At 46.7% G+C, this 9197-nt stretch overlaps 1 pseudogene; it reads left to right on the forward strand.

Moving 5' to 3' along the window:
* The first annotated feature begins 8834 nt into the window (after positions 1 to 8834).
* LOC126203020 (5S ribosomal RNA) lies at positions 8835 to 8952 on the forward strand (annotated as a pseudogene).
* Positions 8953 to 9197: the final 245 nt, after the last annotated feature.

Raw genomic sequence — 9197 nt, forward strand, 5'->3', positions numbered from 1 at the left:
GATAAACAGAAGGCCGAAATTCTAAACCTAGCTTTCAAAAACTCGTTTACGATGGAGGATTGCAGCACCATTCCCCCTTTCAGTTATCAAACAAACGCAAGGATGGCTGACATAGTGTTTAGTGCATTGGGACTGTAAACAATTAAGATCCTTGGACGCCAGGAAGGCATCTGGCCCAGACGGTATCCCCGTAAGATTAGATGTTGACTATGCTGCAAATATAGCACCTTTCATATCCATCATCTATCAGAGATCATTGGAACAGTGGAAAGCTCCACGGGACTGGAAGAAGGCCCAGGTCATAGTAATCTATGAAAAGGGTAGAAAATCGGATGCACATAATTACCAGCCAATTTCACTGACATCGATTTGTTGTAGAATCATGGAACATATTTTGTGTTCAGACATAATGACCTGTCTAGACTCTGAGGACCTCATCTGCAGAAACCAGCACGGTTTTAGGAAACAGCTGTCATGTGAGACTTAGTTGGCCCTCTTTGTGCATGATATATAACAGGCTCCAGATACCGGCTCCCAGATTGGTGCCATATTCCTCGACTTTCGAAAGGCGTTCGACTCAGTTCCGCATTGTCGCTTGCTCCAAAAAGTGCACGCTTACGGTCTATCCGATGACATATGCGGTTGGATAGAAAGTTTTCTAACAGACAGAGAGCAGTATGTCGTCCTGAATGGGGAGACTTCAGCAGAAACAAGCGTAACATCAGGTGTGCCCCAGGGCAGCGTAATAGGTCCGCTGCTTTTTACGATTTACATTACGATCTGGTTGATGGTATTGACAGCGGCATTAGACTGTGTGCCGATGATGCTGTAGTCTACAGGAAAGTAGTATCACACGAAAGTTGTGAACAAATCAATGAGGATTTGTAGAAAATAAAGGCGTGGTGTATTGACTTGCAATTATTTCTCAATATTAGTAAGTGTAACCTACGGCGTATAAGAAAGCGAAAATCTCCATTAATGTACGAGTATAAAATAAATGCCCAGTCTTTTGAAGTGGCAACATCCGTCAAGTATCTGGGAGTGACTATTCGAAATGATCTCAAATGGAACGACCAGACTACACAAGTAACGGGTAAGGCGAACTATAGATTGCGGTTTATTGATAGAATCCTGGAGCGATGCAGTTCTTCAACAAAGGAAATTGCCTACAATGCTTTAGTTCGTCCAGTCTTAGAGTATTGTTCGTCTGTGTGGGACCCTTACCAGTTGGGTCTGATTCAAGAGACTGATAAGGTCCAAAGAAGAGCGGCAAGATTCGTGACTGGTACATTTAGCCATCGCGAGAGCGTTACAAATCTCATAGAAAGTTTGAAATGGGACACACTTGCAAATAGACGACGCGCTAAACGGAAGGGGCTGCTCACTAAATTCCAAATCGGATCTTCGCCGAGGATGTAGAGCGCATATTATTACCACCAACTTTCAAATCGCGCAATGATCACAATTCAAAGATAATGGAAATTAGAGCTCGTACTGAGGCGTTCTGACAGTCGTTTATCCCTCGCGCTATCCGCAAGTGGAATAGAGGGAGGGGTAGGGGGGGGAGGGGGAAATTTGACTGGTGCGAAGAGTGCCCTTCGCCACACACCGCTTGGTGGCTAGCGGAGTATATACACTCCTGGAAATTGAAATAAGAACACCGTGAATTCATTGTCCCAGGAAGGGGAAACTTCATTGACACATTCCTGGGGTCAGATACATCTCATGATCACACTGACAGAACCACAGGCACATAGACACAGGCAACAGAGCATGCACAATGTCGGCACTAGTACAGTGTATATCCACCTTTCGCAGCAATGCAGGCTGCTATTCTCCCATGGAGACGATCGTAGAGATGCTGGATGTAGTCCTGTGGAACGGCTTGCCATGCCATTTCCACCTGGCGCCTCAGTTGGACCAGCGTTCGTGCTGGACGTGCAGACCGCGTGAGACGACGCTTCATCCAGTCCCAAACATGCTCAATGGGGGACAGATCCGGAGATCTTGCTGGCCAGGGTAGTTGACTTACACCTTCTAGAGCACGTTGGGTGGCACGGGATACATGCGGACGTGCATTGTCCTGTTGGAACAGCAAGTTCCCTTGCCGGTCTAGGAATGGTAGAACGATGGGTTCGATGACGGTTTGGATGTACCGTGCACTATTCAGTGTCCCCTCGACGATCACCAGTGGTGTACGGCCAGTGTAGGAGATCGCTCCCCACACCATGATGCCGGGTGTTGGCCCTGTGTGCCTCGGTCGTATGCAGTCCTGATTGTGGCGCTCACCTGCACGGCGCCAAACACGCATACGACCATCATTGGCACCAAGGCAGAAGCGACTCTCATCGCTGAAGACGACACGTCTCCATTCGTCCCTCCATTCACGCCTGTCGCGACACCACTGGAGGCGGGCTGCACGATGTTGGGGCGTGAGCGGAAGACGGCCTAACGGTGTGCGGGACCGTAGCCCAGCTTCATGGAGACGGTTGCGAATGGTCCTCGCCGATACCCCAGGAGCAACAGTGTCCCTAATTTGCTGGGAAGTGGCGGTGCGGTCCCCTACGGCACTGCGTAGGATCCTACGGTCTTGGCGTGCATCCGTGCGTCGCTGCGGTCCGGTCCCAGGTCGACGGGCACGTGCACCTTCCGCCGACCACTGGCGACAACATCGATGTACTGTGGAGACCTCACGCCCCACGTGTTGAGCAATTCGGCGGTACGTCCACCCGGCCTCCCGCATGCCCACTATACGCCCTCGCTCAAAGTCCGTCAACTGCACATACGGTTCACGTCCACGCTGTCGCGGCATGCTACCAGTGTTAAAGACTGCGATGGAGCTCCGTATGCCACGGCAAACTGGCTGACACTGACGACGGCGGTGCACAAATGCTGCGCAGCTAGCGCCATTCGACGGCCAACACCGCGGTTCCTGGTGTGTCCGCTGTGCCGTGCGTGTGATCATTGCTTGTACAGCCCTCTCGCAGTGTCCGGAGCAAGTATGGTGGGTCTGACACACCGGTGTCAATGTGTTCTTTTTTCCATTTCCAGGAGTGTATGTAGATGTCTTCAGGGACCACTAGGAACAGTCTACTTGCAGCAGGGTCACGCGTGCCTTTAGCGTGGTTACCGCTGACACCACAACGTCACTGTGAGTGTGGAAACTGCGGTGTCGTGAAAGAGAAAGAGTTGACTGGTGAGTGGAATGGCACTATGTTGTCTTCAGTGATGAGAGTAGGTTCTGTCCGTAGGCGAGTGATGGACGTACACGTGTTTGGCGTAGAGCTGGTGAGCGGCCTATTCCAGAGAGCTTCTGACCACGACACACGTCCGAGGCTTGATGGTGTTGGGGGCCACCAGTTACAACTCACGGTGACATTTCGTGTTTGTGCACGGTACAGTAACCAGTCTCTGTTGGATCGTACATCCCCGTGCTACTACCACTTCTTCGTCAGGAAGGTGATGTGCTTCTTCAGCAGGACAACACGGCTGCTGCAACACAACGTGCAAACGGGAATCGGCGAAATGCCGCGAGTAACGAGGATAATGGTCGGTTGGTTGATTTTGTGGAGGGGACCAGACAGCGATGTCATCGGTCCCACACAATGGGCTCTTCGTGGTGTACAGTAACTGCCGTGGCCAGCGAGGTCACCAGATCTCTCGCCAAACTGAACACGTGTGGGGCACAATAAAGTCGAACTTACTCGTTGTACAGGGCTTGCAAGAACCACTGCCGAAATGCAACAAAAGGCGCAAGATGCTTGGGGCGATCTATCGCAGTACGCCATTCGGCACCTTTACGATCGTTTGCATGCAAGAATACACGCCTAAAGCGAAATTTTTCGAGGAGTGAAAGTATGCACTAAGTTGAATATGATTACTAACGAAAACATTAGATAAGAAGTATATTTATTTTCGCAGTAAATGATAAAACAGAAGAACATGAAGCCAACTACAACGAAAAAAAATGAAATGAAGGGAACAAAAGGTTTCCAAAATACAAAAGCAAAGTAATACGTCGCCCGGTTAAAAGATGGAGGTCAGATCAGATTGATAACCTTACATGTGAGAGACAGAAGTAGAAACATACGACGATAGCTTTCACCGAAAAGGACCCAGTAAAAACAATGTTTGGCATCTGCTCACTGCGAAGAGACAAACATTTTTATTTTTTTACGATGAAATTTTAATACAATTACAACAAACACCGATAAGTGTAAAAAAAAAAAAACAAGGAATCACAAAACACCTGAAGATACTGGAATGAAATTCTATAAACAATGGCAGTACCAGTCGCTTGCATATCTAATTGAAACATGGATTATGGAGAAAATAGAGAAACATAAGCTGTTAAAACGCAGTTTCTAAGAGCCATCAAGCGTTGTGCAAGCGTCCTCTCTAAATTTTGCCGACAGTCAGGCCGATGAAGGAGAGGATGTATATTACATGTTAAGGTTTGTTAAAGAAGAATATGAGCTGTGGTATATGAAAATAAATTTCAGAAAGACTCAATACTTAGTTGTCGGAGGCACAGGAAGGGATCTTGTTATGGATGACGGGCCTATAGTAAAATGTAGTCGAACACACAGCCTAAATATTTAGAGAGAATCATTTCGGACAAGATGGAAGAAACGAGGCAATAAAGCACAGAATAGCAAAGGTGGTAATTAAGCGGCTTCACTCTATTATTTGGAATAATACTACGTAAAAAAATTTGAAAAGTAGGATATGGAAAACTGTAGTTGAGAGCATAGTAGTATAGTAGTAGTAGTAGTAGTAGTATAGTATTTTAGTAGTCTAGTGCTGAACTGTGGTCCAGGGTCAATGAAAAAAGTTATGGGCAATGAAAATAGTGATTTGGTGACCAAGTTGTGTAGTGCAACGAGAACAGATGGGAGTTGTGAAGGATATTGTAGATACAATAGAAGACAAACGCTTAAAATAATACGAACATCTTAAAACAATGTCAGAGTAAAAGCTACCTCTCTAAAATGTGACACCGCAATCCTCCACGACACATTAGAAAGACGACGACCCCCGGCAACACTGGACCAATGGAATGAGGCGTGCGATGCAGAAAGGAACGAGTCTGGCAAGACAGAAGGAGATGGAAACCTGGATACGAGAGATGCCGCATCGTATAGACGTGTGCTTAAAGATTATCGCCCGTCGAGACAGAGCACCTGTGTATAGCAGAGCGGTGTGTGCGTCTTAACTAGGGTGCGTGTTTGTAGGAAAACATAAAAGCACGTCGAGACTTGGCGACCTAGTTTTTTTACTGTCCATGCTGAACTGCTTATGTAATGATTGTGCCGTTTGATTACGTTAGTATATAACGCAACTGTTGTTGATGTTGTTGCTGCTGCTGTAGTCTTCAGTCAGAAGACTAGTTTGTTGAAGGTCTCCGCACAATTCCGTCCAATGCAAGGCTCTTCATCTCCTAGTAACTACTGCAACTCTTCATCTCCGAGTAGCTACTGCAACTCTTCATCTCCGAGTAACTACTGCAACTCTTCATCTCCGAGTAACTACTGCAACTCTTCATCTCCGAGTAACTACTGCAACTCTTCATCTCCGAGTAACTACTGCAACTCTTCATCTCCGAGTAACTACTGCAACTCTTCATCTCCGAGTAACTACTGCAACTCTTCATCTCCGAGTAGCTACTGCAACTCTTCATCTCCGAGTAACTACTGCAACTCTTCATCTCCGAGTAACTACTGCAACTCTTCATCTCCGAGTAACTACTGCAACTCTTCATCTCCGAGTAACTACTGCAACTCTTCATCTCCGAGTAACTACTGCAACTCTTCATCTCCGAGTAACTACTGCAACTCTTCATCTCCGAGTAGCTACTGCAACTCTTCATCTCCGAGTAACTACTGCAACTCTTCACCTCCGAGTAACGACTGCAACTCTTCATCTCCGAGTAACTACTGCAACTCTTCATCTCCGAGTAACTACTGCAACTCTTCATCTCCGAGTAACTACTGCAACTCTTCATCTCAGAGTAACTACTGCAACTCTTCACCTCCGAGTAACTACTGCAACTCTTCATCTCCGAGTAACTACTGCAACTCTTCATCTCCGAGTAACTACTGCAACTCTTCATCTCCGAGTAACTACTGCAACTCTTCATCTCCGAGTAACTACTGCAACTCTTCATCTCCGAGTAACTACTGCAACTCTTCATCTCCGAGTAACTACTGCAACTCTTCATCTCCGAGTAACTACTGCAACTCTTCATCTCAGAGTAACTACTGCAACTCTTCACCTCCGAGTAACTACTGCAACTCTTCATCTCTGAGTAACTACTGCAACTCTTCATCTCCGAGTAACTACTGCAACTCTTCATCCCCGAGTAACTACTGCAACTCTTCATCTCCGAGTAACTACTGCAACTCTTCATCTCCGAGTAACGACTGCAACTCTTCATCTCCGAGTAACTACTGCAACTCTTCATCTCCGAGTAACTAGTGCAACTCTTCATCTCCGAGTAACTACTGCAACTCTTCACCTCCGAGTAACGACTGCAACTCTTCATCTCCGAGTAACTACTGCAACTCTTCATCTCCGAGTAGCTACTGCAACTCTTCATCTCCGAGTAACTACTGCAACTCTTCACCTCCGAGTAACGACTGCAACTCTTCATCTCCGAGTAACTACTGCAACTCTTCACCTCCGAGTAACGACTGCAACTCTTCATCTCCGAGTAACTACTGCAACTCTTCATCTCCGAGTAGCTACTGCAACTCTTCATCTCCGAGTAACTACTGCAACTCTTCACCTCCGAGTAACGACTGCAACTCTTCATCTCCGAGTAACTACTGCAACTCTTCATCTCCGAGTAACTACTGCAACTCTTCATATCCGAGTAGCTACTGCAACCTACGTCCTTTTCACCTGTTTACTGTATTCATCTCTTGCCCTCCCTCTACAATTGTTGTGCCACAAATTTCTTTTCTGTCCAATTCTATTCAGTACCTTGTCATAAGTTACGCAATCTACCAGCCCAACCTTCAGCTTTCTTCTCTAGCACCACATTTCAGAAGCTAGTATTGTCTTCTTGTGTAAACTGATCGTCGTTCGTGTTTTACTTCCGTACGTGGCTACATTTCACAAAAATATATCTTCAGAAACGTCTTCCCAACACTTAAATTCATATTCAATGATTACAAATTTCTCTTCTACACAAACGCTTTTCTTGCCATTGCAAGTCTTCGTTTCATATCAACTCTACATCCGCTATCACCAGCTATTTCGTTCCCCAAATAACAAACACCATCTGCCACTTTTCATGTCTCATTTCATATCCTAATTTCCTCTGCATCGCCTCCATTCCATTATCCTTGTTCTACTTTTCTTTCTGTTCATGTTATAATCTCTTCTCAAAACAGTGTCCATGCCGTTCAACTGCTCTTCCAAGTCCTTTGTCGTCTCCCACAGAACTATTGTGCAATCGGCAAACCTTTTATTTCTTTTCCCTGAATTTTAATTCCCTTTCCAGATTTCTCCTTGGTTTCCTTTACTGCTTGCTCAGTGTACAGACCGAAAATGTCGGTGACAGCCTACAGCCCCGTCTCACTCCCTTCTCACGCACTGCTTGCCTTTCATGCTCCTCGATGCTTGTAACTGCCGACTGTAAAAGTTTTATGTAAACTTTCGTTCGCACTATTTTACCCCTGCTACCTTCAGAACTTCAAAGAGAATATCCCAGTCTAAATTGTCAAAAACTTTCTCTAAGTCTGCCGGCCGAAGTGTCCGTGCGGTTAAAGGCGCTGCAGTCTGGAACCGCAAGACCGCTACGGTCGCAGGTTCGAATCCTGCCTCGGGCATGGATGTTTGTGATGTCCTTAGGTTAGTTAGGTTTAACTAGTTCTAAGTTCTAGGGGACTAATGACCTCAGCGGTTGAGTCCCATAGTGCTCAGAGCCATTTGAACCATTTTTTTCTCTAAGTCTACAAATGCTATAAACGTTGTTGTTGTTGTCTTCAGTCCTGAGACTGGTTTGATGCAGCTCTCCATGCTACTCCATCCTGTGCAAGCATCTTCATCTCCCAGTACTTACTGCAACCTACATCCTTCTGAATCTGCTTAGTGTATTCATCTCTTGGTCTCCCTCTACGATTTTTACCCTCCACGCTGCCCTCCAATGCTAAATTTGTGATCCCCTCATGCCTCAAAACATGTCATACCAACCGGTCCCTTCTTCTTGTCAAGTTGTGCCGCAAACTCCTCTTCTCGCCAGTTCTATTCAATACCTCCTCATTAGTTATGTGATCTTCCCATCTAATCTTCAGCATTCTTCTGTAGCACCACATTTCGAATGCTTCTATTCTCTTCTTTTCCAAACTATTTATCGTCCATGTTTCACTTCCATACACGGTACACTCCATACAAATACTTCTAACCATTCAGTAAAGCTGCATGCCCTCGGGAAAAATGGCTCTGAGCACTATGGGACTTAACATCTGAGGTCATAAGTCCCCTAGAACTTAGAACTACTTAAGCCTAACTAACCTAAGGACATCACACACATCCATGCCCGAGGCAGGATTCGAACCTGCGACCGTAGCGGTCGCGCGGTTCCAGACTGTAGCGCCTAGAACCGCTCGGCCACCCTGGCCGGCGCCCTCGGGAAAAATTACGGCTGTAGTTTCCCCTTGCTTTCAGCCGTTCGCTATAAACGTATGTTTCTCTTTCCTCAATCCATGCTCTAAGATAAGGCGTAGAGTCGGTATTGCCTCATGTTTTGCTTCATGTCTCCAGAATCCAAACTGGTCTTCCATGACGTCGGCTTTTATCAGTTTTTACCTTCTTCTGTAAATAACGTGGCCAACGGCCTTGCCGCTATGGTAACACCGGTTCCCGTCAGATCACCGAAGTTAAGCGCTCTCGGGCTGGGCTAGCACTTGGATGGGTGACCATCCGGTATGCCAAGCTCTGTTGGCAAGCGGGGTGCACTCAGCCCTTGTGAGGCAAATTGAGGAGCTACTTGATTGAGAAGTAGCGGCTCCAGTCCTGGAAACCGACATACGGCCGGGAGAGCGGTGTGCTGACCACATGCCCCTCCATATCCGCATCCAGTGACGCCGAAGGGCTAAGGTTGACACGGTAGCCGGTCGGTAGCGTTGGGTCTTCATGGCCTGTTCGGGCGGAGTTCATTTTTTTCTTTCTTTTTAATAAAGTGGCTGTGA

The sequence above is a fragment of the Schistocerca nitens genome, chromosome 1 (assembly GCF_023898315.1).
Source record: "Schistocerca nitens isolate TAMUIC-IGC-003100 chromosome 1, iqSchNite1.1, whole genome shotgun sequence".
Lineage (NCBI taxonomy): Eukaryota > Metazoa > Arthropoda > Insecta > Orthoptera > Acrididae > Schistocerca > Schistocerca nitens.